The sequence below is a fragment of the Mesoplodon bidens genome (assembly GCF_964165515.1).
Source record: "Mesoplodon bidens genome assembly, contig: HAP1_SCAFFOLD_500, whole genome shotgun sequence".
Lineage (NCBI taxonomy): Eukaryota > Metazoa > Chordata > Mammalia > Artiodactyla > Ziphiidae > Mesoplodon > Mesoplodon bidens.
In genome coordinates, this window is record NW_027671784.1 from 63,069 (window position 1) to 72,273 (window position 9,205).

Consider the following 9,205-nt stretch of genomic DNA (forward strand, 5'->3'; position numbering starts at 1 on the left):
ACCTCTTGGTTTTTTTAAGTCCTCAGTTGTAAAAATTTCAGGGTGCTAGGAATTTATATTGGGGGCAGGACAAGGTCGAGAAGAGTGTGTCTTTGCTTTTATTCTTCCAAACTGGAATGTCTTCCCTCTCTTCCCCATGGGTCCAAATCTCACTTGTCCTTCAGGCCCACTGCAAAGGAGCCTTCCCTGATTCCCCAGTCCACACAAATCTCTGCCTCTTAGGGTAAGCGCCATACAACCTAGCTGTCTCTTACGTTAATCTTGCCTCTCAAGCCAATCACAGAATGTGGGTCTCTCTTGCCCTCCTGTGGCCCCTGGGGCTGTGCCAGACCACCAGCACGCCCCACCTGGGGTGTCTACTAGGCTAGGGCATTGGTGGGGAGGCCCAGCTGTGAGGGGCCAGGCAGAGTACCTCTGCCTCTACCCTGTTCTCCTCCAAAAAACTGCCCCTCCTCCTGAAGCCTGCCCCTCAAGTCACAGGTTCCATATATGACCTCACTGGGTAGTGATGCCCTCGCAGGCCTTCTCACAGATTCCATGGTAACAGATTCCATGGTAACTGACAACCGAGCAGATTCGTACCTGGTGGAGAACTGGTGGGAAGTTTCTCTGACGGTCAGAGCCCATGTCTGACGTCATAGGCTACAGATACTCAACCCTGTGCTCTGTTCCCTGGGTGGGCAGTGCAGCAGGTACACCCAGACCGGCCACCTCCACAGGAGGTGTGGGATACAATCCACCTCACCTGGCTGGCACATGTTTTTGTGGGGCCTGCCAACTATGTACAACTGAGCACACTCCCACATGTAAGTAATACCAGTGACCTGGGACACCTTCAGGGACCCACAGGGCTCACTGCTGAGGACAAGTGAAAGGTCATCCCTGGACAAGTGTGCAGGACGGTTCTAAGCTTTATAATGTAGCCTTCCCCTTTGGGCTACAGGATGCTTCCGTTCAGACCCTCTCCTGAGTGGCCTCTCAGCAAAAGACAAGTGCATTTTTGTTGGCAGACGGTAAATGGAGCCGTTTGTGGAAGAGGGGCCACAATCAGAAGCACACCTTCAAACCCAGGCACCTCTGTGTTGTCATGCAGACATCTCTAGCGGTCCCCTCAGACACATCCCGTACTGAGTTGCTGAGTACTCGGGGACAGGGTGGTGCCATATTGATGGGAAGACCGGAAGAATGAAGGGGGGGGTGGTGAAGTGCTAATGAGACTGGAGGGCTGAGGGGATGGTGTCCCAGGAGGCTGCGTTGATGTGAGCCTAGACTTGGTACCCAGACCCCGGTTCTGAGTCTCCTGATCACTCTGCCTCAGTATTTAGCCTTGTTCTAATCTAGATAAAAGTACCAGAGGGCTAGAGTTCAGTGTGGTTGAAACAGGCAGTATAACTGGGGCCCAAGAGGGGTTGCCAAGGTGAGAGGGGTTCTTAACAGATTTGTATTAGATTATTTCTTTCCAAAACTTGAAAGACATTTCCATTAAAGCCTCAGAAGTGACAGACGGCAAGAAATGTTTTCTCTGTTGTGGAAGGCAGAGATGGAGAGCATCATGAGTGCAATTTCTTTCGGGTTCTACTGTTTTCCCTGGAAACGGTGAAGAGACTTCCTCATCTGCTGCAGCCGTAGGCTCTAGGGGTTGCTTTTGCAGCCAGTGTCCCTTCTCTAGGGACTCATAGAGGTGATGGGCCAAGGCTGTGTTTTGGATGTCAAGTAGATTAAAGGTCTTCAGCCAGAAACTGGGAGAGACATGAGAGGGGGAAATTGTGGCAGGAGACTGTGCACAGCACAAGTGACTGATCAGTTCTGATTTTCTTTGCAGCAGCAGTGGCTCCCGTTTCTCCTCCCACACCCGGGCACTACCATGTCCTCTACCGAGGGTGTGGAGAAACGCAGTTGGGCTGGCATGGGGAGACATACTGCCTGGTTGGTGGCTACCGGGCCTACGGGGATGTCCCTTTGGCCCCACCAGCAAAGGTGGAAGCAGTGAAGCCAGTCCCCAGACGTGCTCCCAAACGAAAGCACTCTTCAGAAAGTTCGGACGAAGAGCTGGACTGCTCCAGACCCAAAAACCGGCGATTGGAGCATGGTGGACCTGTTCCCTGAAGCAAGAACAGGATGGAGAGTCAAGCAGCATGCACCCTGCCCCGAGGTTCACATGCTCCTTTACTGCCAGCCCTTTCTGTCCCCACTGGGGTCCCTTACTGCTCAATAAAATGTTTGTGTGTTACAGATTTCTAGGGTCGCCAGTGCTCAGACTTAGGTCACTACCCCTGTGCTAGGCACTCCTGCCACCTGGGAAAGGTTCCAAAGGTGGAACAGCTCCAGGGGGTGCCAGGGATCAGAGCAAAAACTTGAGAGGCTGGGGATGAAGGAGTTTGGGCACAGTCCCTAAAGCATCTCTGTGGTTGAGCTTCTGTGAGAAGGCACATCCCCAGAGACAGAGAGAGAGAGAGAGAGAGAGAGAGAGAGAGAGAGAGAGAGAGAGTGTGTTGAGGAGAAGGGGTCTCTAGAGGAGGCAGCTAGGGGGAGGGCCTGAGGCTGGAAATGGGGAATGGCGTGTGGCCTCTGAGTAAGTACAGGCACTTAAGCCCTTGAGCTTTCTGGGAAAGCTAGAGCCACAAGGGCCACGAGATAAGGCAAGTGTAGCAGCAGAACCCAGGTGCCAGGTCTTTCCTCAGAACCTATACTTCTCCACGAGGCCGGGACTTCCACACTGAGGTAGGAGGGATCCTGGCCAGAAGGTCAGCCAGCAGCTCTGGGAGGAAGGTTGCTGCGGTGGGGGCTCTGCTGCCATGGAAATCACTTCATTTCCTTCCAGTCAAATAGCCTGCTGACTGGGTTCCTGCTCTGTTGAGTAAAAGGGTCGCTGACTCTCCCCAGAAGGTCGTTCAGTTCACATCCCCAAAGTCCCTCTATTCAGGCCCTGGGGAGGTGTAGCGGCTCCTGAGGGCGCTCTTTCCTGAGGCTGGCTGACAGAAGTGGGGGAGGTTCCTGATAGTTCCCAGGTGCTGGTTGAAGTCCCCAGAGAATGGTCATGCAGGTTGGGGAGTCAAGTAGGTGGAGAGAGAAGGTCGGGGGCAGAGGGCCCCTTCCTGAATCCACAGCTCACATGGTTACCCCCCCATTTCCAGAAACTCTCTCTTTCCCCACACAAGCCCTCATGGCCCAGTCCCGGGAAACCGGGAGCCCAGAGCACCTGTGGCCACAGAGACACTGGCACGCAGCCCTCAGGGCGGGCGGGGCCGGCTGCAGGCAGATGGGGACAAGGTGTGCTCCCGGGAGGCCTCGGGCTGAAGGTGGCCCTCTGAGAGAAGCACCCCAGCTTGGACAGGAAGGTTACAGGCCGGGGAGAGCAACCTAGGGCGCCCCCTCAGAGCAGTGAGAGTGGGAAGAGAGGCAGGGGTGGAGGGAACCCGCGATGGGAGGTGAGTGGGCTCTCCGCAGAGGCCAGCTTAGCCCGCAGGAGCTGCCTGTGAGCAGGGGGCGGGAGGGCACTGCCGCCCTGTGGCTGCTGGGCTTCCCGGATCGCGGCTCTCTGCGCAGGGGTTGCAGGGTCCTGTGACTCTGTATCCCCTCCCTCAAACCGCCCCCCGCGCGAGGCCGCGCCGCTGGGTGCCCTGTGTCGACAGGCAGAACCCCACTGCCCGCCCCCTCAGACCCGCCTCTGCCCGCCTCGATGGTCCCCGCGCACTCAGCCAGCGGCCTCTGCTGTGTCTGCTGCTCCTGCTGGGTCTGCTGCTGCGGCCGGTTACCGGTGAAGACCACGCCGGGCACCTCCAGCACCCCAAGTCCGCGGGAGCGCACGCGGGCCCTGATGCGGGACTTCCCGCTTGTGGACGGGTGGCTGCAGTGTGTGCAGGCTGCTGGGGGCCGCTGGGTGCCTAGCCTGGCCCCGGGGAGGGCAGGAGGTCCGGAGCATGCAGAGCTAGTGGGGAGGCTCCCTCACACCACCCCTGGATGTCCTCTCCATCATCTATGGATGCCCTTCCCCTTCTCTGTCATCCCCTCCCTGGTGGGAACCCCTCAGCCCAGGCCTCAGCTGCTCCTAGTATGGTCTGTGTGACAGTGGGAGGTGGGGGACCCACAGGCTGGCCCAGGCCAGGCAATGTGTCCTGCCTGATCCCAAGACCTAAGGAGCCCACCTATTTGCCTTGACCTCCCTCCAGCCACAACGACATGCCCCTGGTCCTGAGGCAGTTTTACCACCACGGGCTACAGGATGTTAATCTGTGCAATTTCAGCCATGGCCAGACCAGCTTGGACAGGCTGAAAAAATGATCTCGTGGGTGCCCATGTACCAAAGGGACACACAAGGTGCCACCATGGCTGCTGGGGAATGTGGGGCAGTTTGGGGGCCTCAGAGACCACAGGTTAGTCACATTGGAACTAAGTTACCATAGTGACCTAGAAAGTGCCATGCCATGGATGCTGGGGGAACAGGGGTCACAGTGAGCCAACCTGACGGGCATCCAAGTACCACAGAAAAAGCAACGCATTACATGTGACTTCTGGGCACAGTGAGTGTTGTGCCAGCTGAGGAGGCTATGAGAAGCCCAAGGAGCTCCAAAGCCCAAACTAAGCCCTTGCCTTCCCTCAGTTCTGGTGAGCCTACGTCCCATGCCGGACCCACGAACGCGATGCTGTGCGCCTCACCCTGGAGCAAGTTCACCTCATCTGCCTCATGTGTGCCTCCTATTCTGAGCTGGAGCTTGTGACCTCAGTTAAAGGTAGACGGGGGACTTCCCTGGTAGTCCAGAGGTGAAGACTCCACGCTTCCACTGCAGGGGCCTCGGGTTTGATCCCCGGTGGGGGAACTAAGAGCCCTCATGCTGCGCGGCACGGCCAAAAAAACAAAAAAAAAAAGGTAAAGAGACTGGTGGTGGTAGGTGTTAGGGACTTCAGTTAGCTACCCCTGCCTCTGAAAATGATCATCTGACCTACCTGCCCCCAGCTCTCAACAACACCCGGAAGTTGGCTAGCCTCATTGGTGTGGAGGGCGGCCACTCACTGGACAGGAGCCTCTCCATCTTGCGTACCTTCTATGCGCTGGGTGCGCACTACGTGACACTCACCCACACCTGCAACACGCCCTGGTGAGCACAGTGCAGGTGGTAAGGGCCCAGTGAGGCAGGGATCTGCCCAAGATCACGCTGGGCCCAAAGCAAGTTTACCCCTGGGATCCAGCCCTGAACCTGGGGTCGGGAGGGGAATGGAGGTTTGCAGAACAAGACTGAATCCCCAGAAGGGCCCTCCTACTGCCAGGCACAGTCCAGTCTGGGTCCCTCCTCTTGCACCAGGGAGCTGCAGGTGTAGACGGTTCGACAGAACCTCCTTCTACGCTCTTGTAGCCAAGTCATGGCCACCAGTTAGACTGCCTCCTGGCCATCCTGCAGGGCACAGAGCTCAGCAAAGGGTATCCACCCCTTCTACAGCAATGTCAGTCGGCTCACCGGCTTTGGCGAGGTAAGGACCCGGCTTCCATACCCTGCCCCACATGGATGTACAGCCCCGCCTGTTCCCTACAGATAAATACACACAAGATAAATGCAGCCCTCATGCCCTCTCCCCATCCTGTCCCGGCAGAAGGTGGTGGCAGAAATGAACCGCCTGGGCATGATGGTGGACTTGGCCCATGTCTCGGATGCTGTGACACGGCGAGCCCTACAAGTGTCACAGGCACCGGTCATCTTCTCCCACTCAGCTGCCCGGGGTATGTGCAAGAACACTCGCAATGTTCCTGATGATATCCTGAAGCTTCTGGTGAGAGACTGCCCTGGCCCTCAAACCTAAAGCAAGACATTCAAACCAGGAGCCCTTGAACCTGAGCCTCTTCTCCCTCCATTTCCTCAAACGCCAGGTTAAATATCTTCTGCCCCCAAAACCCACGGTCCACAGCCCCTGAACTCTTCAGCCCTAGGTGGGGGTCTAGGTGGTAAGATACTCCTCCAAACCCGGAAACCCAGGGCCAACACACCACCCAGACCAGGGCTGCGGCTCCTCCATTCACACAAACCCAGAGAGGAGACGACTCTGACCTCAAAGCCAGGGCTGAACACCTTCCTCACAGGGGCCGAGAGAGTGAACAGGCAGCTGGCTGTGCTGGGGGCCAAGCTGACTGTCCACGGGTCCACCCCTGCAGAAGAAGAACGGTGGCAACGTGATGGTGCCCTTGTCTGAGCGGGTGCTGCAGTGCAACCCGTTAGCCAACGTGTCTACTGTGGCAGGCGAGCCTCACCCTGGGCTCTCTGAAAACTCGGATTTGGAGCTGAAGCTGGGTCCAAATTTAGGGAGGACTTCAGAAGAGCCCCAGTGGTTTGACCCACCTATTGGCAATAGGTACAGCACCCAAAAACCCAAGAATGGACAGTACACAGCACCTTGGTGCCATGTGGAACTGGAGCCACAGAATCAAAACTGCGATACTGATGGGTATCAGGGAGGCTGTCAGACACTGCTTTATGTCAAACACATAAAGAAAATATCCACTATCAGAACCGTTGGTTGACTGACATTTTTTCACATCTTTCTGACAAAATTCGTGAAGTTGTGAGTACCTCAAGCGTCATTACACTTCTGTTCAAGATGGAATCTCTGGCTCACAATCATTGTTTAGCTTCTGTATATTGCAGTGTACATGAAGGTCTGTATTAGTCTGGTTGGGCTGTTATAGTGAAATACTATAGACTGAATGACTTAAACAGCAGAAATTTATTTTCTCACAGTTCTGGAGGGTGGAAGTCCAAGATTAAGGTATTGAATACCATGAGAATTGGTTCCTGGTGAGAACAATCTTCCTGGCTTGCTGATGGCTGTCTTCTTGCAGTGTCCTCACACGGCCTTTCCTCTACGAGCAGAGGGAGAGAGATCTCTGGAATCTATTCCCCTTCTTATAAAGGCATCATCAGTCCCTGTCAGATTATTTCCTCACCCTTATGACTTCAGTTAACTTCAGTTACCTCCCTAAAGGACCTATCTCCTATCTTCTACAGTCAAATTAGGAGGGGCTTCAACATATAATTTTTCGGGGGACACAATTCAGTCCATAACAACAACTTAAGATAGCTTTCTCTGATTTTCAGTCTTTCACTAATACCTCCCTCTTTGTCTACGAATTATTCAAGTTTCCTTAAATTTTTTTTTGATTTTCTTACATTATCCCTTCCCTTTAAAGGCTCTCTTCACTTCTTAATTGGCATTTCTTGCAAATGAAGGCACCTTTCCTCACAATGTATTGATTACTCTCCCCACTGTAACACAGCATCTTCTCCCATGACTTTCCTGAAATGGTTCCATTTCTGTTCATAAAAGTTTAGTCATCCAATCAGATGCTTTATTTTCAGTTCCCATAGCATTTTGCCTTTGGGAAACAACTGACTCCATTAAATGGCGCTTCTTTGAAAACTACCTTCCTTTATGTTTTATAGCAATCTTATGATTTCTGTTGGCATACCACCTAGCTTCTTTCTCATCATTCTTTTTATTTTTATTTTTCAGTTGTTTCTCTCCTCACTCCTTAGCGTTAGATACTACAGACAGTTGGCCTTCTTCTCATCTCTTATATACTCTCTCTCTTACTCCAGCAGCTTTGTTTACCATTTAATATATTATCTGCCAGGCGCCTTCCATCTGTTACCAACATCTCTCCCTCTGTCTTTGTCATTTCAGCCTTCGCTATGCTCTCTGAGCTCTCACAGGCAGATCTATTGAACACAGGAATCTCAGTGGAAAATACGAGTACGTTATTTCTCTACTGAGTAAAGCCCTTACAGATCACATGGTCCTGATCCATCTTGCAGCCACGTCATCTGGACTATTTGACCTCCCATGTCACAATAGCAGAGGACCAGACAAGAGGGACACTGGCTCCTAATGACCTCAGCTCAGAAGTGATACACTTGATTCTGCTTCTTTGCCACTGGCCACAACGAATCAAAGGAAAACAGTTGAACTACAAAGGAGGATGAAAAATGTAGATAAGCACATAGGATATTTGATGAGCACTATCTCGAGGTGACATCACCTCCCATCAAACTTTTATTTCACAGAGAAAACACAGACTATAAAGCAAAAACACCCCAAACTAACTTTTTCTCTTTACGTCCATGAATAGCTTTTCGACATAGTTTATCAATACCTATTCTCACTTTCTCAGTATCTTCCATTCATTTTCCCACCTCACTGGGATTGTTAAGGTTTTCCTCTTTAGCGATTTTATTTTGGCCCCCTCCCATTAAAAAGCTGCCCTCCTCCCATTAAAAATTACTCTTGCTTGATGCCAAGTAATTCTCTAGTTACCTTTTCTCTCTTCCTAATTTCACAGTGCAGTTTATCAAAAATTGTATTTATTCTCACTGTCTGTATTTTCTTATCTTTATGTACCTCGTGACTCACACAGTTTTGCTCTTTTCTTCTTACTTATCTGCACTGGAATTGCATTCACCAACATTTAATTTGTGATTAAATTGAGTGAATGTTGTTTGGTCATTATGTCACCTTTCAGCAATATTTGATTTTGTTGATCAAACTTGTCATCTCAGAAAAATCTTTCACCTTAACAACAGTAGCATCTTAACCTGCTACTTCTTCCTCCTGCCTCTGGACATCCTTATCTCTTTCACTGGGCACTCTCACTTTGCCCTCTGCCAAGAGATGTGTATTTCTCAGAAGCTCTCTTCTGCCCTTGATAGATGGTCTCATCTACTCTTGTGATTCCAGCCACCATATATATCACAGATCTTGACCTAAAACGTACATCTCTCTCTCCTGAGTCTCTTACAAACTTAACTAATTGCCAACTGAACAACTCTGCCCAAATATAACATGGACACTTAAAATTAATTATGTGATGTTACTGAACGATTAATTTTACCTTCAATACTTACTTCCACTATTCATCTCTCTACATCATTTAGACCACCACTATTTGTACACTTGTCCAAGTTGGATACTGGGGGAACACTGAAGACTCTGGACTCTGACAACCCTCAGAATGGGAGAAAATAGTTGCAAACGAAGCAACTGACAAGGGATTCATCTCCAAAAAATATAAACATAAATAAATTTGTAAACTATATAAGCAACTCATGCAGATCAATATCAAAAAAAAACAAATACCGTATAATATCACTTATATGTGGATCCTAGAAATATGGTACAGATGAACTTATTCGCAAAGCAGAAATAGAGACCCAGATGTAGAGAA

General features: G+C 51.4%; 1 pseudogene across 1 annotated transcript; it reads left to right on the top strand.

Annotated features, from left to right (window-relative positions):
- The first annotated feature begins 3,632 nt into the window (after positions 1-3,632).
- LOC308611064 (dipeptidase 2-like) lies at positions 3,633-8,140 on the top strand (annotated as a pseudogene). Its single transcript has 7 exons — positions 3,633-3,843; positions 4,170-4,297; positions 4,601-4,730; positions 4,955-5,096; positions 5,397-5,466; positions 5,587-5,763; positions 6,143-8,140. The product of its transcript is annotated as a dipeptidase 2-like (transcript).
- The last annotated feature ends 1,065 nt before the right edge of the window (positions 8,141-9,205 follow it).